Source organism: Tachyglossus aculeatus (genome assembly GCF_015852505.1).
Source record: "Tachyglossus aculeatus isolate mTacAcu1 chromosome 12 unlocalized genomic scaffold, mTacAcu1.pri SUPER_6_unloc_3, whole genome shotgun sequence".
NCBI lineage: Eukaryota > Metazoa > Chordata > Mammalia > Monotremata > Tachyglossidae > Tachyglossus > Tachyglossus aculeatus.
In genome coordinates, this window is record NW_024044830.1 from 5,559,816 (window position 1) to 5,580,419 (window position 20,604).

Sequence of the window (20,604 nt, forward strand, 5' to 3'; positions counted from 1 at the left end):
CGGGCTAACCATAGGTGCCGTAGGCTTGATTTTCATCGTCGCCTCATACGTGCGTATCTTCCAGGCCATTCTGAGGATGCCGGCCACCAAGGGCCGGGCTAAAGCCTTCTCCACCCACCTGCCCCATCTCGTCATCGTCACCGTCTTCCTCTCCTCACACACTTCCTCGGTGTTCGACTTGCGGATGTCGGTGTTCTTCGCCGTCATGTCCCCGGCCTTGAACTCCTCATCTAAAGCCTGAGGAACCGGGACTTGAAAGCTGCTCTGTTGACAGTCTTAAAAAGGAAACTCCCCCAGACTCCTCTTAGGTCGAAATGTCTGTTTCCTTGTGCCGATAGTCAATCCATAACTCAATCATGTTTACTACAGGATCAATCATATTTACTACTATGGAATAAAGGATGGGATTAACGTGGTAGCAGTTCAGATGGAAAGGAAAGGGCATATTTTGGCGATGTTGTGGACGGGGAATTTATAGGGTTTAGTGAGGGATTGAATTTATGGGTTGAATGAGAAAGAGGAGTCAAAGATAATTCCAAGGTTATGGGCATGTGAGACAGAAAGAATGGTGGGTCATATATGGTGATGGGAAAATCAAGGGTAGGATGGGGTTTGGAGAGGAAGATAAAGATTTGGTAGGCATGTTTCCTGTCCACAAGGATCTTATAGTCTAGAAGGGATTGATCATGCCACAGGGAGCCACGGCACTTGAGTTCTAATGCCAACTCTACCAGTGAACAGCTGTATGACCTTAGGTGACTAACCTAACCTCTCTAGGCCTCTCTGTAACATGAGGATTTGATAAATGCTTTCTCTTTCTCTTATATTCTGAGCCTTTTACGGTCAGGTACTTAGTCGGACCTAATCATTTTGTTTCTACTCAGCACCTGTTGCAGTCTTTTCATTCATTCATTCAATCATATTTATTTAGCACTTACTGTGTACAGAGCTCTGTAGTAAGCGCTTGGTAAGTACAAATCTGCAACATATAGAGACAGTCCCTACCCAACAACGGGCTTACAGTCTAGAAGGGGGAGAAAGACCAAAGAAAACATACAAAAAACAGTACATAGGTGTAGGCACCAACAGTATAAATATAATTATAGCTATATACACATCATTAATAAAATAGAGTAATGAATATATACAAATATACACAAGTGCTGTGCGGAGAGGAAGGGGGAAGGGCAGGGGGGATGGGAAGGGGAAGAGCGAAGGACAGAGGGAGGAGGGAAGGGAAGTGAAGGAGGATGAGGAGAGGCAAAAGGGGGGCTCAGTCTGGGAAGGCCTCCTGGAGGAGGTGAGCTCGAAGTAAGGCTTTGAAGGAAGAAAGAGAGCTAGTTTGGCAGATGTGCGGAGGGAGCGCATTGCAGGCCAGAGGTAGGAAGTGGGCCAGGGGTCGACGGCGTGACAAGTTAGAGCATGGCACGGTGATGAAGTTGGGGCAGAGGAGCGGATTGTGTGAGCTGGGCTGTAGAAGGAGAGGAGGAAGGTGAGGTAGGAAGGGGCGAAGTGATGGAGAGCTTTGAAGCCGAGAGTGAGGAGTTTTTACTTGATTCAGAGGTTGTTAGGCAACCACTGGAGATTTTTGAGGAGGGGCGTGACATGCCCAGAGCATTTCTGTACAAAGATAATCCGGGCAGAAGACTGCAATACAGACTGACGCAGGGAGAGACAGGAGGGTGGAAGATCAGAAAGGAGGCTGACGCAGTATTCCAGTCGGGATAGGATGAGAGATCGAACCAACAAGGTAGCAGTTTGGATGGAGAGGAAAGGACAGGTCTTTGCGATGTTGTAGAGGTTTTCCTGTTTTTCCTCTTATTTTGTCCTCTCCTCCTCCCCATCCACCCCTCCCTACCTCCTTCCTCCCCCCACAGCACCTGTATATATGTTTGTACAGATTTATTACTCTATTTATTTTACTGGTACATATTTACTATTCTATTTATTTTGTTAATGTTATGCATCTACCTTTATTTCTATTTGTTCTGACGACTTGACAACAGTCCACATGTTTTGTTTTGTTGTCTGTTTCCCCCCTTCTAGACTGTGAGCCCGTTGTTGGATATGGCACGGCTCTATATGTTGCCAACTTGTACTTTCGAAGCGCTGTGTGCTCTGCACACAGTAAGCGCTCAATAAATACGATTGAATGAATCTGGCAGACATCCAGATGGAGATTTTCTGAAGGCAAGAGGAGATACGGACCTGGAGGGAGGGAGAGAGAACAGAGGTGAATTCGGGTGTCGTCAGCATAGAGATGATAGTTGAAGCCGTGGAGTGGATGAGTTCACCTAGCGAGTAAGTATAGTTAGAGAACAGAAGGGGACCAGGAACTGGCCCTTGAGGAACCACTACAATTAGGGAATGGGAGGGGGAAGAGAAGCCCTCGAAGGAGTCTGAGAATGAACGTTAGAGAAATAAGAGGAGAACCAGGAGAGGACAGAGTCTGTGAAGCCAAGGTTGGATAGCATGTTGAGTACAAGGGGATGGTCCACAGTGTCGAAGTCAGCTGAGAGGTCGAGGAGGATTAGGATAGAGTAGGAGCCATTGGATTTGGCAAGCCGGAGGTCATTGGTGACCTTTGAGAGGGCAGTATCGGTAGCATGTAGGGGACGGAAGCCAAATTGGAGGGGGTCGAGGAGAGAGTTGGCGTTGAGTAATTCGAGGCAGCTCGTGTAGACGGGTCGTTCAAGGGGTTTGGAAAGGAATGGTAGGAGGGAGATAGGGCGATAACTAGAAGGGGCAGTGGGATTAAGAAAAAGTTTTTTAGGATGGGTGAGACGTGGGCATGTTTTAAGGCAGAGCAGAAGGAACCAGTGGAGAGTGAGTGGTTGAAGATGGGAGTTAAGGAGGGGAGAAGGGACGCGGTGAGAATTTTTATACGATGAGAGGGACTGGATTCCGAAGCACAGGTGGATGGGGTGGCACTGGAGAGGAGGGAGGAGATCTCATCTGAAGATACTGCTGGGAAGGATGGGAAAGTAATGGAGAGGGTTGAGAGCAGAGGGGATGGAGAAAGGGGAGGGGTAACTTTTGGGAACTCAGACCTAATAGTGTTAATTTTATTAATTAAGTAGGTGTAAACTTTTGCATGTAAACTCTCAAAAAAGACTATAATGATAATGTTGATAATTATGGTCATGCTAATTAATTATGCTTATAATCAGGAGCCCATGAATTTATAATTCCTGGGTTAGATCCAGCTACCCCCTGCAGAGTCTTACAGCAGTATATTTACAGGGATCTTGTAATTGCTTTTTTAGGGCATCTTCCAGGTGGGTTAATGATAATAATACTAATGATAATCATCATCATCATCATCTTCATCATCATTTTTATGGTATTTGTTAAGCGCTTTCTTTGTGCCGGGCACTGTACTAAGCACTCGGGTGGATACAAGCAAATCGGGTTGGCCACAGTCCCCTGTCCCACGTGGGGATCACAGTCTCGATCCTCATTTTACAGTTGAGGTAACTGAGAGCCAGAGAAATGAAGGGATTTGCCCAAGGTCACACAGCAGACTACTAGACTACTGGCAGAGCCGGGATTAGAGTCCGGATTGATGGACCACAGTGATTCCCTGCATTGCTTTGATTTTTCCTAAAGTATTGGGATTAGGAGGGATAGCCTGTAGAATCCCAATCTAATATCCAAGACATTTCAGCCACCCAACTGTGGCAGGTCTGGGTGATTTTATCCAGTGTGCTGACCAAATATTCAAATAGGTGGTCTTCTAGACTGCTAGTTTGCTATCGGCAGGGAACGTGCTGGCTGATTGTGTTGTAGTATTGTACTTTCCCAAGATGTTAGTAGAGTGCTCTGCATATAGTAAGTGCTCAATATATACTTTTGATTGAGGATGATGATCATGATGATAAAAATAATTTAGAAGTCAGTCAATCGTATTTATTGAGTGCTTACTGTGTGCAGAGCACTGTACAAAACACTTGGGAGAGTATAGTATAACAATGTAACAGACACATTCTCTGCCAACAATGAGCTTATAGTCTGGAGTGGGAGACAGGTAGTATTTATTAGTATGAATAAATAAATCATGGATATGGATATAAGGGATGTGGAGCTCGGAGGGGATGAATAAAGAAAGCAAGTCAGTGCGAAACAGGAGGGAGTGGAAGAGAAGGAAAAGAGGATTTAGTGAAGTCCTCTTGGAGGAGATGTCCTTCAGTAAAGCTTTGAAGAGGTGGAGAATAAGTTACATTCTTAGGGTAGGGTTGGAAAAAGGGGATTAAAAGATCCTTGGGAAGGATCCAACTGCTCAGATCCATCTCCGCTCATCCAAACATCTATCCATTCATCCATTCCTTCATCCATCCAGTAGTTGATTGAGCATGCCTTGGAGACTTCGGAATCTATCCCAACCAGAAGACCAAGGGGATGTGGAGATCAGACTCCTTGACTTCTAGACTTCAGACTTCTAGACGGTGAGCCCACTGTTGGGTAGGGACCGTCTCTATATGTTGCCAACCTGTACTTCTCAAGCGCTTAGTACAGTGCTCTGCACACATTAAGCGCTCAATAAATACGATTGATTGATTGATTGATTGATTGATTGATCAGGGCCCCTCAGACCCACACTGCCTCAGTGAGAATGACTTTGGTGGACAGGGGTGGAGGGACAGGGAGGGACAAGGAGGCAGATGGAAGAGTCGGAGCAAGTCTTGGGAGATAATAATAATAAAAATAGTGTTTGTTAAGCGATTACTATGTGCAAAGCACTGTTCTAAGCGCTGGGGAGGTTACAAGGTGATCAGGTAGCCCCACGGGGGGCTCATAATTTTAATCCCCATTTTCCAGATGAGGTAACTGAGACACAGGGAAGTTAAGTGACTTGCCCAAAGTCACACAGCTGACAGTTGGCAGAGCCGGAATTTGAACCCATGACTTCTGACTCCAAAGCTCGTGCTCTTTCCACTGAGCCATGCTGCCTCTCCACTCGGGACCTATGTTGGGTTTCAGACCAGGGCTGTGTCCCTCGACCCATCAGGGGATTTGCAGGAGGGAGACATCGTCCAGTTCAATGACCCCAACCATCACAAGCCCCTCCATCCTGATTGGCTTGTATCCACCGCAGTGCTTAGTACAGTGCCTGGCACATCGTAAGGGCTTAACAAACACCATTACTATCATTATTATTATTGTTATTATTATTATTATCCACTGCCCAACCATGACTACCAGGCAGCTGCCTGGAAGGTCTTGGCACTGTGGCACAGCCTTGGCAGTTTGGATGAGTTTACAGTCTACCCAGGCACTCTGACAGTCTTCGGCACACAGCAAATGCTCAATAAAACAAATGAAGGAATGAATGACTCTTAGGCCCATGCTGTTTCCATTAGATCACACTACTTCACTTCACAAGTGACAGCACTGTTAACTCGTTCACTCTCAGAAAGGAAAGGTAGCAAGTCGGATAGATAAACTTTATTCAGAAGAAGGCATCGATACGAACGAATACAACACAGGAGCGAAATTTTCCACATCATGTGAGACTGAGATTTTGCAGAGCTTCAGTGGTCTGGGAAGGAAAAAAAATAGTTTTGTTAATTATGAAGTTTAAATGACTTATCCAAGAGAAGCAGCGTGTTGAAGTGCATAGAGCTAAGGACAGGGAGTCAGAAGGACCTGGGTGATACTCCCGGGTCTGCCACTTGTCTACTGTGGGACTTTGGGTAAGTCAATTCACTTCTCTGGGGTTTCAGGTCCCTAGTTTGTAAAATGGGGATGAAGACTGAGCCACCTGTGGGATATAAACTGGATCCAACCCGTTAGCTTGTATCGACCCCAGAGCAATGCCCTCTAAGGCAAGATTGTCCATCACACACTGATCATATCAGACTCTGATCATATTGGACTCTGAGGAAGCATCTCTTCAGCCAGAAAAGACAACTATTCATATTCACACTTTTGTCGGGTATGTTACTGGGGTTAGCGATGACAATACCAACACAAAGAGACAGTTTGTTTTCCAAAAAAAAGGGTGTGAAAATCTACTCTTTAGGACTCTCCCGATGGCGGCCTTCATGTCCCGGTTCATCAGGCTGTAGATGAGGGGGTTCAGAGCAGGGAGTACCATTGCATAGAACACAGACACCAGCAAGTCCAGCGTCGAGGAGGAGTCCGAGGGTGGGTTCAGATGTGCAGTGACGGCTGTCGAAATGACGATAACAACAGCGAGGAGAGGCAAGCAGGTGGAGAAGGATTTGTCCCAGACCTCGGCGGCCGGCATCCTCAGCATGGCCCGTAAGATGTGCACGTACGAGACGACGATGAGAATGAAGCAGACAAAGGCTAACGCTACCTCGGCGGTGATGCTCACGTCGACGGCGACATGGTCCTCGGAGCAGTTGATCTTCAGCAGGTAGGGGACGGCACAAAAGAACTGCTAGACGATGTTGGACCTACAGAAGGACAGAGAGAATTTCGGAACTTAATACAAGATTCCAATCAGGACCCCACTGAGCCACGAGATGGCGGCCGTCTTCCAACAGGCCACTCTGTTAATGACGACGTCGCAGTGCTGGGGGAGGCACGTGGTGGCATAGCGGTCGTAGGGCATCTCCTTGAGAACAAAATCCTCTGAAGTGGCAAACAAGACCAACAGCAAGAGCTGAGGCACAAAGTCCAGGAGGGAGATGGAGCTGTTATTAGTCAAGGAGATGGTGACAGATTTGGGGACGGTAACGGAGATAAGGCAGAGGTCGCGGGCAGACAAGTGCCTGAGGAAGACGTACATGGGAGTGTGGAGGCGCAGATCCAGGGTGGTTGCGGCAACGATGAGGAGATTCCCCATCAGGGCCGCCGGGTACAACAGGAGGAACAGCGCGGCGTGGACCAGCTGCAGCTCCCGGACATCCGAGAAACCCAGCAGGAGGAATTCCCTCACAGTGGAGATGTTCGGCATGTTTAGGAGGTAGCATTGACTTTCTGCAATGGATTAGGGAAGAGCCAAAGGTGGATTCAATTGATGGGATGAGTGAAGCAATTTACAGGACACTTTCTGTTGATTCTCTATGGAGAGGAGACATTTATTTAATTCAAAATGATTTCTGAGTTCACTGTGGAGAAATCGAACATTTTGGGGAAAAGATGTCGACTCCCTGTACAAGAAGAGGGAGGAAAGACTTCGATTTAGAGACATTGATGTTGTTGGAGAAGGAATAGGACTAAGACAATCAATTCTATTTATTGAGGACCTACAGCGGACATGAGATCACTGCCCTCAAGGAGCTTCCAGTTTAATGGAAACACCAAGCTTCGAACTGTGTACAAGCATGGTGCTATTGTGAAGAACACAGGCCTGGGAGTCAGAGGACCTGGGTTTTAATCCCATCTCTACCACCTGTCGGATGCATAACGATGGGATGGTAACTTAATTTCCCGAAGCCTCAGTTTGCTCAATGGTAAAATAAGGATTCGATTCCTGTTTTCCCTCCTACTTTGTCTATGAATCCCATGTTAATCTACCAGATTATCCTTAATCTCCCCCAGCACTTAATACTTTGCTTGGACCATTGTAATCACGTAACAAATATCAAGAGTATTATTTTTGGTTGAGGAGACTGAAACTAAAATGAATACGGGATAGGAGATGTCAGATAACATAAAGATATGAACATGACTGTGGTGAAATTTTTTCGGTGGTTGTAGAGTCTAAGAAGTGCCTTTATACATAAATTAATCCATTTAGTGCAGAGAGAATGATCCTGGTAGACAGAAGTACCTGGAGTCTAATCCTGTCTCTGCCCCTTGTCCCCTGTGTTACCCAGGGTCAGTGAATTACCTTCTGTGTGCCTCAGTTACCTCATTTGCAAATTGGGGATTATGACTGAAAGCACAATGTGGGGCATGGACTGCGTCCAACCTGATTAGCTTGTATCCACCCCAGTGCTTAGTACAGTACCTGGCATATAATAAGCACATAACGAGACCATAAAGCAAGCAACAACAAACCACCCATATATACATCAAACTGATTCCATTTACTCACATTCACACCTGTACACACACAAACACAAGCATATCTCATCATTCATCTAATCCTTTCTTAATACATCGCTCAGCCTACGTCTTCTCCTCTCCACAGCCTCCTCTCATGACCAGTTGTGTCTTTTCACAAGCAACAAATACTCACAATCGGCTTGAAGGCTCTCCACCTTCTCACCTTCTTTCCATCGTTCAACTCGTCTTTTCAGGTCTCAAAGCAACTTTCTAGTTATTACTCACGATCGACTCTCCCATTTCTATCCTAGTTTTGGACTCCCTCCCTTATCCACTCAAAATCAGAGAGAGCACAGGTCTTCTCGAATTCTGAGCACTTCTAAAATCCCCCCTTCTCCAACCAGCTTTCCCGATTCATTTCCCAGCCCTCTAAATCCACTTCACCCAACTCAAACGGGGATCAACCCATTTCTATCCCCATTTAGTGCAAAGTTCATGGGCCCTGGAGTTCTCTTCCTGACTGTGAGCTCCTTGAGGTCAGCATACACATCTACCAGCTTTGTTCTATTGAGCACTCCCAAGCATATCTAAGTGGGAGTCAGAGGACTTTGATTTAAATCCTGGCTCTGTTCATTTGCTGCTGTGGGTCCTTGGGCAAGTCGCTTCACCTCTCTGGGCCTCAGTTTCCTAGTCTGTAAAATGATACGCAATAGTGGCATATTCATTTTTTCATTCTTTTTTCCCTCCTAGAAGGGGCAGAGAATGTGTCTCTTATGGCGTTATAAAGTGGATAGAGAACGGGCCTGGGAGTCAGGAGTCAGAAGGACCTGGGTTCTAATTCCGGCTCTGCCTCACGCCTGCTGTGTGACTGTGGGCTTCTCTGAGCCTCGGTTATCTCATCACCTCTGAAATCCCTCTCTCTGATCGTAACCTTCTCACCTGCCTCCTCATTCACACTCCTCCCCGCTGTAAATCTGTATTGGTACCCCACAGAGACCTCTGCTCTCTCGACCCCAACCATCTTTCTCCGTGCATCAAACCCCACCTCGCCTCCCTAACCTCTCTACCCAATCTTGATACCAGATTATTGCTCTTAACTCCATTCTGTACTCAAGTCAATTCGCTTGCACCCCCTTCCCTTCGCCTATTTTGTACCACTAACCCACAGCCTTGGATAACTGCCACTGTCCGCCTCCTTCGCTCTTATGCTCGAGCTGATGAATGCTGCTGGCGAAAGTCTAAACACCAAGCCAACCTTGTTCACATTGTTTATCCATTCCTGCTTTAAATTTGCCCGCTCCTTTGCTAGATAAAACTATTTTCCCTCCATTATTGACAACAATGCACATCATCCCCGTCACCTGTTCTGTACATTCAACTCCCTTTTCAGGCCCCCTGTTCCTCCCCCCCCCCCCCCCGTCTCCATCACTCACACCCAAGATCTGGCCTCCGACTTCATAAGTAAAATTAACTCCGTCAGGTCTGAGCTCCCAAAGTCACCCCTCCCCATTCTCCATCACGATCACTCTCAACCCTTCACAGTCCTTTAGACTGTGAGCCAGCTGTTGGGTAGGGACCGTCTCTATATGTTGCCAACTCGTACTTCCCAAGAGCTTAGTACAGTGCTTTGCACACAGTAAGCGATCAATAAATACGAATGAATGAATGAATGAATGAACCCTCTCTGCTACTTTCCCATAGTTCCCAGCAGTATCCTCAGATGAGATCTCCTCCCTCCTCTCAGGTGCTACTCCATCCACCTGTGCTTCAGGCCCCATTCCTTCTCATTTTATGAAATCTCTCTCCCCTTGCCACCTCCCCTCCTTAACTCCCATCTTCAACCGCTCACTCTTCACTGGTTCCTTCCCCTCTGCCTTCAAACATGCCCACGTCTCCCCATCCTAAAAAACCCCTCTTGACCCCACCTCCCCTTATAATTATCGCCCTATCTCCCTTCCTTTCCAAAATCCTAGAACGAGTAGTGTACACTCGCTGCCTCGAATTCCTCAACGTCAACTCTCTTCTTGACCCGTTCCAATCTGGCTTCCGTCTCCTTCCACCAACCGAAATTGCCCTGTCAAAAGTCACCAATGACCTACGTCTTGCCAGTTCAAACGGTTCCTACTCTACCCTAATCATCCTCGACCTCTCAGCTGCCTTCGACCACCCCCTTCTCCTCAAAACGCTATCCAACCTTGGCTTCACAGACTCCGTCTTCTCCTGGTTCTCCTCATATCTCTCCGGCCATTCATTCTCAGTCTCCTTTGTGGGTTCCTCCTCTCCCTCCCATCCCCTAACTGTAGGGGTTCCTCAATGGTCAGTTCTTGGTCCCCTTCTGTTCTCTATCTACTCTCACTCCCTTGGTGACATTACTCACTCCCACGGCTTCAACTATAATCTCTACGCTGATGACACCCAAATCTACATCTCTGCCCCTGCTATCTCTCCCTCCCTCCAGGCTCATATCTCCTCCTGCCTTCAGGATGTCTCCATCTGGATATCTGCCTTCCATTTAAAACTCAATATGTCAGAGACTAAACTACTTATTTTCCCTCCCAAACCCTGTCCTTTCACTGACTTTCCCGTCACTGTAGACTGCACTACATCCTTCCCGTCTCACAAGCCCGCAACCATAGTGTCATCCTCTACTCCGATCTCTCATTCACCCCACACATTCAATCTGACACCCAAACCTGCCGGTGTCACCTCCACAACATCGCCAAGATCCGCCCTTTCCTCTCCATGCAAACCGCTACCTTGCTGGTTTAAACTCTCATCCTATCCCGACTGGATTACTGCATCAGCCTCCTCTCTGATCTCCCGTCCTCCTGTCTCTCCCCACTTCAGTCTATACTTCACTCTGCTGCCCAGATTATCTCTGTACAGAAACGCTCTGGGCATGTCACTCCCTACCTCAAAAATCTCCAGTGGCTGCCTGTCAAACTACGAATCAAGCAGTAACTTCTCACTCTCAGCTTCAAGGCTCCCCATCACCTCACCCCTTCCTACCTCAGCTCCGTTCTCTCCTTCTACAGCTCAGCCCGTACCTTCTGCTCCTCTGCCGCTTACCTTCTCACTGTGCCTCTTTCTCGCATGTCCCACCGTCGACCCCCGGCCCAAGTCCTTCCCCTGGCCTGGAATGCCCTCCCTCCACACATCCGCCAAGCTAGCTTTCTTCCACCCTTCAAAGCCCTACCGAGAGTTCACGTCACCCAGGAGGCATTCCCAGACTGAGCCTCCTTTTTCCTCTCCTCCTCCCCATCCTCCCCACTCTACCTACTTCCCCTTCCCCACAGCATTTGTACGTATTTATTACCCTATTTATTTTACTTGTACATATTTACTATTCTATTTTTTGGTAATGATGTATATATAGCTTTAATTCTATTTGTTCTGACGAGTTTGACACATGTCTACATGGTTCGTTTTGTTGTCTCTCTCCCACTTCTAGAATGTGAGCCCGTTGTTGGGTAGGGACCGTCTCTATATGCGGCGGACTTGTATTTCCAAACGCTTAGTACAGTGCTCTGCACACAGTAAGCGTTCAATAAATACGATTGAATTAGTGAATGAATGTATCTGTGAAATGGGGGTTAAGACTATGCGCCCCATGTGGAACAAGGACTGTATCCAGCCTGCTCAATTTGTATCTACCCCAGCACTTAGGACAGCGCTTGGGACAGAGTAAGAGCTTAAAAAGTACTACTATTATTATTATTATTATTACTCTCCAAGCGCTTAGTACTACTGCCGGGGGCCTCTCGGAGAACCCCTGCGGGTTGGGGGGAGGGAGAGAGCAGTATCCATCCATCCTTTCCCAGATCCTGAACAGGGCTTTTAGGTGACACTGGCCCGAAGGACCCAGAGGAGTTGGGTGATATTGGGTGAGGACGGTTAAGGCCTCAGGGTTCGCTGTCCTTCATTTTACAGAGGAGGAAACCGAGGCCCAGAGAGGCCAAATGACTTGTTCACAGCCACCTGGTAGGCTAGTGGCAGACGTGGGGCTCAGACCCAGGTCCCTGGGAGCCAGTTCCACCCTCTTTCCAATGGGCAACGGCACCCCCCAGCGGGTCAGGACAGTGGCTGCCCTGGGGCCATCCCGTCCACAGAGCTTGCTTCCTTGAGGGGGCAGGGCGTCAGAGAGGTGGGGGTGGAGGTTGGGGGGCCGGTCTTCTGCCTGCCTCCAATGGACTCTCCCCTTTGCCAGGGCGCTGCCCGATAGGCAGGCTCACAGAACATCCCGTGGGGCGGGGGTGCCCGTGTAGTGTCGGGTACTCGGCCTCAACGGCCCCCTAAGCTCCCCTCTCCATTCCCTTTACCGCCAGGCAGAGCTCCTGTCCTTCCAGGCGCTGGTGAATGGGGGCAACGAGAACGGGAAAGAGGAGGAGCCGCGGGAGAACGGGCATGTCGAGGAGGAGGAGGGAGCTGGAGAGCCGGACGACGAGCAGGAGGTCATCGACATCCAGGGCACAGGCTTCACCGTTCAAGATATTCGCGCCAGGGACGGAGCATTTTCTCTACAGGTGTGGAGAGGCGACGGGAGGAGGATGGCGGCTGGCCTGTGGGGGAGAGCAGAGCCAAGGTGGAGTCAGGGGCGGCAGCTGCAGGCCGAGATGACGTCCCTGTGCTGAGCCCCAGCCACCACACTACTGCTGAGGAGAGCCCTTCAGCTGAGCCCACCCAGCCTACCAGGGCCTGTGGAGTGACTTCCGGTGAGGAGGACCGGGCTTAGCCCCCGAGGGTGATGAGGCCCGGGGGCAAGGTCTAGATAGACCCCCTGCCCCAGGCCAACCCAGCCGCTCCCCTCATAGACAAGAGCAAGATGCTCCTGCTCCTCCTCCTTCCGTCCCCGAGGAGGAGAGACCTTGGGGTCAGAGGCTCCGAGGCCTGATGGAAGCCGGCAGAAGGGGAACCCAGAACGGACCCTGATTGTTGGCCTTGTTGGCTGCAGATCTCTCCGCTGAAGATGGAGCAGTAGATCCACCAGGTGCTCATGGACCGCGAATACACCTGCCCCCGCACCTGCTTTTCCCTGCAGCTGGACAGCAACGTGGTAGACAATTTCGCTGAGCTCAAGACCATCGAGGGGCTGCAGGAGGGGGCCTCGTTCCGAATGATGTAAGGCAAGCCCTCCCCCTCATTTTACCCTCTCCGGGCCCGGGTCAGAGGTTGGCGGCCTGGATCCCCAACGCGGGGGTGGGAAAAGGGCATGGGACCCGGTCATCCTGGGACCTCGCCGGAGTGCATCTCTGGCCGGAGGGGGGAGATTCTGGGATTGCTTCCTCTTTGCCGTGGCCCCAGCCTCCCCCCGCCCCGCCCATCAGCCCCCTCACCCCCTCCCCCAGAGCCTTACAAGGTCCGAGAAGCCTTGATCTACGTACGCCACATCCAGGGCCTGCTGAAGGGCCTGGATCCGTCCGACGCCTTCAACGGCCTCAACTGCAACTCGTTGTCCTTCCTGAGCTTCTTCACTGACGGTGACCTTGACCGTACGGGCCCGGGGGGTGGGCGCGGCGGCGGGGCCCTCTGGGAATGGGAGAGGGAGGGCTTCCCCTTCCTGCTCTGGCCCCGGGTGAGCGATGGCAAGGCGCTGATGGCGGCCTCCACCCTCACAGACAGCGGCAAGTGGAAGAAGAAGGCCGAGGAGCTGGAGTAGATCGACTGTACGACCCCCGAGCACATCCTGCCCGGGAACAAGGAGCGGCCGCTGTGCACCCTGCATCCGCAGAACAGCTACTGGAAGGTCTGGCGGCCGGGGGGACCGGGCTTGGCGCCGTTGGGGCAACGGCAACGACCCCCGGTGGGAGGGGATTTAGGGGAAGGGCAACAGCCTCGGCCGGCCTCCCCTGATGTCCATGCCCCTCGCCTGCCCAGCCCCTGCAGTGCCTCAAGCAGCTCACCATGAGCGGCTGGAACCCACCCCCCGGCAACCGCAAGGTGCACAACGACCTGGTCTACCTGTACGTCATCTCGGCCGAGGACGGCCATGACAACATCACCGCCTCCACCCACGGCTTCTACCTAAACCAGTGAGTCTCCTCGGACGGACTCTGGGCTCATGGCATAGGGGCAGGAGGGGTGGGAGGGGAGGTGAACGTGCCATGTACCCCTGCAGGTCCACAGCGTACAGCTTCAACCCCAAGCCTGCAAGCCCCTGCTTCGTCAGCCACTCCTTGGTGGAGCTCCTCAACAAGATCATCCCGGCCTTCCAAAAAATACTTTGTCGCCTTGCCGAAGAAAAGCTACGGCGGGTGGCCTCCCATCCTATCCCTAGATGTGGGACACCAACGGCCATGGCATCGCAGCAGTCTCCGCTTGAAGGGATTGGCCCCAAGTGGTCCCAGCTTCCAGGCCCTGGGGAGGGAGAAGGGCTTAGCATTGGGACTCCTTCCGTTCTCTTCGCACCGGGTGGGGAGGCGCTGGGAGCTGGGGCCCCCGACCAGCTGGAGAAAATGAGCCCCAAGAGCTGTGCTGGTATGGGGGATGCTGGGATTCCCCGGGCTCAGTGAAGGGCCAGGGTGGAGAGGAGCGTCCTCGTGCCCTGAGACTGATGGCTGTGCCCCTACCACTCCCAACCCTGACTGCAAGGTACAGAGCCACCCCTTCGAGAAGATCGCCACTCAAGTCCACATGTAAAGCTGGACGGCGCCACAGGCCCACCACGCCATGGACTGCGTGCGGGTTGAGGACACCTACACCTCGCGGCTGGGCTACGAGGAGCACATCCCAGAACAGGTACCTGCCTGCCCAACCTCCTCGGCCCCTGCCCCGTGGGGTCAGCATCCAGGCATTCCCATGTCCCGTCCACCCTCCCTGGCCTGGCACTGTAACTCCAGGTTGAAGGGGGCAGGGCCCGAGCCCAGCCCTGTCTGAGGGAGTGGCTGTGGGGGTTTGGGTGGAGCAGTGTCTGCCCTCCCCATCTCCCTGGAGTAGAGCTCTGGCAGAATCGTGGCATCGCCCCTCTGAAAACCCAGCGAGTCCAAGGTTGGGTGCAGGCCGCACTCTGCAGATTGATGGTCCCCTGACCCTCGCCCTCCCACCTCCCCTCCACCACCCACCAGACGCGGGATTGGAACGAGGAGCTGCAGACAAAGCGAGAGATGCCCCGGAAGAACATGCTTGAGCGGCTGCTGAGACAACGAGCCATCTTCAAGGTACGCGGTGGCTAGGGGCTGGTTCTGTGTGGGCGGGGGGTTGGGGGCGGGCATCTGGCGCAAGTCCCCCCATACACCGCCTCTGGGCACTTGAGCCCACAGACTGACCAGCAGCATCCGCCCCGGGGAGTCCTTCCCCGAGCCGAGGCCCTGCCCCCTCTAGGTACACAGTGACCTCATGGCGTCAGCCACCCGGGGGTCCCTGGTGGTGATAGACGGGAACGTGATGGCCATCAACTCCGGCGAGGAGACCAAGATGCAGATGTTCATCTAGAACAACATCTCCTTCAGCCTGGACTTCAATGGGTGCGACCACTACAAGGACTTCGGGGGCGACCCGGCCACCTACGCCGCCCCCAGCAGTGACCTGAATGGCATGAACACCTACAATGCCGTGGACGTGGAGGGCCTGAACACACTGGGAAACGTGGTGGTGGACTACCTCGGGTACTTAATGCACACAATAAGCGCTCGATAAATGTGATTCAAAATTAATTGTCTGATAGTAAATTGTACTGTGTCAACCTAGCCCAATAGGTTGGAAAATTCTTAAGGGCAGTGATTACAGAGTTTCTCACTATTTGTCTTTTCCCAACATTTGGGAAGAACTCTTACATGGAGAAATTGCTAAGAGTGTCAGTTGCGGTCCAAAGCTGGTCACACTTTCTAAGCCCTGCCTGTCATTTAGCCTCTTCAAGGGATTCTGGGACCCACTGAAGGCCACATTGAAAGTCCACAGGGCTGAAACTATGCTGAAGCACCGTAGCCCGGCGGGTGCTTGACATGGTAGCAAGGTTTGAGACAGACGAAGGAGAGGCGTGTGATGGTTGGGGGGTTACTGAAATGAAAAACACTTTCCCTCCTGCTAGCACCCCTGCCCCGCTGGGGCCCCGGCCCTGATCCGAACCCAAACGTAGGCCCTAGACTGGCTCCATCTCTGCCACCCTCATCCTCGTACCCCACACAGATCTCCATCCCACTCACCCCAGGTACCTTTCACCGGGGCATCGTGGGGATTGTCCCTGACCTCTATAGGACTTGGCTTATCCACTCTATCCCCTAAGATTCCTGGGTTCAGTCAGCCAGGAAGGAACAGAGAGGAGCCCTCGATCCCTCTCCGTTCCCCCTAAGACCCTGAGAAGCTCTCCAGACAGCCCCAATCCATGTAGATAAAGCAGGAGCTGCTACGAGGGGAATCCCTGGAGGATATATCTGGGCCCTGCCGAGGGACCTCAGGTCCTGGACAAGACAAGCACCCTCTGGTCACTTGGTGTCTGAGGCTCCTGGGAGACGGGGGTACTCCTCTGCAGCATCAGGGATGGTGCCTGCCCTCGGGGTCCCCGTGGAAACAGCGGCATCTGCAACTCAGTGTTCCAACGGTTCCTGTTATCAACGACAGTCTTAAGCCACTGTGAATGGTTTCACCTTTGTGTAATTCACAACCTGAATCACTCAATCCGTCAGTTAAGCAGCCAACTGTAATTTTTTCTAAAGGCCTTTGTGAAGCACCTACTGTATATCAGGCACTATAAGAGTGCATGTCCCCCGTGGGGCTCACATCTTAATCCCCATTTTACAGATGAGGGAACCGAGGCACCGAGAAGTTACACGACTCTGCCCAAGGTCACACAGCAGACATATGGTGGAACCAGGATCATAAGCCATGTCCATTTGAATCCCTGGTCCCTGCTTTACCCACTCTACAAAGATGCTTCTTCTGACTTTTCCTGATTGCAAATTCGTTGAAGGTCTGTTCATACTGATTATATAAACTGTACTCTTGAATCAAGCTTTCATCCACTTTCTCATCTTTCACTTCTCTCCTTCATCCTCTATAAAATTTATTCTGTGTCTAGCTCCACCATTAGATCATAATCTCCTAGAGGGCAGGAAAAATGTAATTTTATCTCTTTTCTACTCCCCTGAGTGCTTAGTATTCATTCATTCAATCAATCGTATTTATTGAGGGCTTAATCTGTGCAGAACACTGTACTAAGAGCTTGGGAAGTGCAAGTAGGCAACATATAGAGCAGGTCCCTACCCAACATGGGCTCAGTGTCTAGAACGGGGAGACAGACAACAAAACAAAACATGTAAGACAGGTGTCAAAATCGGCAGAACAAATAGAATTGAAGCTATATGCACATCATTAACAAAATAAATAGAATAGTAAATATGTACAAATAAAATGGAGTAATAAATCTGTACAAATATATACAAGTGCTGTAGGGAGGGGAAGGAAGTAAGGCTGGGGGAATGGGGAGGAGGAGAGGAGGAGGAGAGGCTTTGCACCCAGGATGTGGTCAATAAATAATAATAATAATGATGGCACTTATTAAGCGCTTACTATGTGTAAAGCACTGTTCTAAACGCTGAGGAGGTTACAAGGTGACCAGGTTGTCCCACGTGGGGCTCACATTCTTAATCCCCATTTTACAGATGAGGTAACTGAGGCACAGAGAAGTTAAGTGACTTGCCCAAAGTCACACAGCTGACAATTGGCGGAGCCGGGGTTTGAACCCCTGACCTCTGACTCCAAAGCCCGTGCTCTTTTCCACTGAGCCACGCAGCTTGTTTGATATTAATAATAGTAATAATTATGGTCTTTGTTAAGCGCATACGATATGTCAAGCACTGGACACAGTCCCTGTCCCACATGGGGCTCACAGTCTCAATCCCCATTTTGCAAATGAGAAAACCGAGGCACAAAGAAGTGAAATGACTTGCCCCAGGTCATATGGCTGACAAGTTGCAGAACGGGGATTAGAACCTGTAGCCTCTGATTCCCAGGCCTGTGCTGTGGATGGAAGGATGGATGGATGGATGGATGGATGGATGGATGGATGGATGGATGGATGGATTAGATTACTGCTTTCAACTCTACCCTCTCTACTGAGCTCGACTCCCTCGCTCCCCTTTCCCTTCGCCACACTCGTAGCACTAACCCACAGCCCTGGATCACTGCCACTGTCCGCCTCCTTCGCTCTTATGCTCGAGCTGCTGAACGCTGCTGGCAAAGTCTAAACACCATGCCAACCTTGTTCATTTCAAGTTTATCCTTTCCTGCCTTAACTCTGCCCTCTCCGCTGCTAGACAAAACTATTTCTCCTCCCTTATTGACACCCATGCCCATCATCTCCGCCAGCTCTTCCGTACATTTAACTCCCTTCTCAGGCCCCCTGTTCCTCCCCCTCCTTTTTCCCTCACCCGCAACAATCTGGCCTCCTACTTCATTAAAAAAATTAAATTCATCAGGTCTGGGCTCCCCAAAGTCACTCCCTCCAGCTTCTCCAACCCCCCGTCTCTCAACCCTCTCCGCTACTCTCCCATCCTTCCCAGCAGTATCCTCAGATGAAATCTCCTCCCTCCTCTCAAGTGCTACTCCGGGCACCTGTGCTTCTGACCCCATTCCGTCTCATCATATGAAATCTCTCGCTCCGTCCCTCCTCCCTTCCTTAACTTCAATATTCAACCGCTCATTCTCCACTGGTTCCTTCCCCTCTGCCTTCAAACATGCCCATGTCTCTCCCATCCTAAAAAACCCTCTCTGGATCCCACCTCACCTTCTAGTTATCGCCCTATCTCCCTCCTACCATTCCTTTCCAAACTGCTTGAACGAGTCGTCTACACGCGCTGCCTCGAATTCCACAACAGCAACTCTCTCCTCGACGCCCTCCAATCTGGCTTCCGTCCCCTACATTCCACGGAAACTGCCCTCTCAAAGGTCACCAATGACCTCCTGCTTGCCAAATCCAACGACTCATACTCTGTCCTAATCCTACTCGACCTCTCAGCTGCCTTCGAAACTGTGGACCACCCCCATCTCCTCAACACATTATCCAACCTTAGCTTCACAGACTGTCCTCTCTGGTTCTCCTCTTACCTCTCCGGCTGTTCGTTCTCAGTCTCTTTTGCGGGATCCTCCTCCCCCTCCCATCCCCTTACTGTAGGGGTTCCTCAAGGGTCAGTTCTTGATCCCCTTCTATTCTCTATCTAGACTCACTCCTTTGGTGGACTCATTCGTTCCCACGGCTTCAACTATCATCTCTACGCTGATGACACCCAAATCTACATCTCTGCCCCTGCTCTCTCTCCCTCCCTCCAGGATCGTATCTCCTCCTGCCTTCAGGATATCTCCATCTGGATGTCTGCCCGCCATCTAAAACTCAACATGTCCAAGACTAAACTCCTTATCTTCCCTCCCAAACCCTGCCCCCTCCCTGACTTTCCCATCACTGTTGACGACACTACCATCCTTCCCGTTTCACAAGCCCGTAACCATGGTGCCATCCTCGACTCCTCTCTCTCGTTCACCCGTCACATCCAATCCGTCACCAAAACCTGCCGGTCTCTCCTCCGCAACATCGCCATGATCCGTCATTTCCTCTCCATTCAAACATCTACCCTGCTCGTTCAATTTCTCATCCTATCCCGACTGGATTACTGCATCAGCCTCCTCTCTAGTCTCTCATCCTCCTGTCTCTTCCCACTTCAATCTATACTTCACGCTGCTGTCCGGATCGTCTTTGTGCAGAAACGCTCTGGGCATGTTGCTTCCCTCCTCAAAAATCTCCAGTAGCTACCAATCAACCTATGCATCAGGCAAAAACTCCTCACTCTGGGCTTCAAGGCTCTCCATCACCTCTTCCCCTCCTAACTCACCTCCCGTCTTTCCTTCTACAGCCCAGTTCGCACCCTCCGCTCCTCTGCCGCTAACCTCCTCACTGTGCCTCGTTCTCAGCTGTCCCGCCGTCGACCAATGGCCCAAGTCCTCCCCCTCGACTGGAATGCCCTCCCTCCGCACGTCCACCAAGCTAGCTCTCTTCCTCCCTTCAAAGCCCTATTGAGAGCTCACCTCCTCCACGAGGCCTTCCCAGACTGAGCCCCCTCCTTCCTCTCCCCCTCCTCCTCCTCCCCATCCCCCTCCTTGCCTCCTTCCCCTCCCCAAAGCACCTGTATATATGTTTGTACATATTTATTACTCCATTTATTTATTTTACTTGTACATATTTATTTTATTTATTTTATTTTCTTAATATGTTTTGCTGTCTGTCTCCCCCTTCTAGACTGTGAGCCCACTGGTGGGTAGGGACCGTCTCCATATGTTGCCAACTTGTACTTCCCAAGAGCTGAGTACAGTGCCCTGCACACAGTAAGCGCTCAATAAATACGTTTGAATGAATGAATGAATGAATGAATGAATGAATGAACATGAGGCCCGAGTGCGAGATTCTCCAAAGATTCATTACGGGTTGCTGGCCTCTCACCTCCACCATAAGGTGCACTCAAAGGGACAGCATGGGGCTGGGGGTAGCCGTCCTCTGCCAGTATGGACTGGTCCCCTGTCTCCCCCGGGCTCCTGGGTTCTGTCAGCCCAGGAGGGACATCGAAGAGCCCTCAGCTTTCAGCGCTCTGTTGCCCGCGGACACTGAGATGCTTCTGCAGATGGACCCCATCCCCAACGATAAAGCTGCCGCCCCTCTGAAGG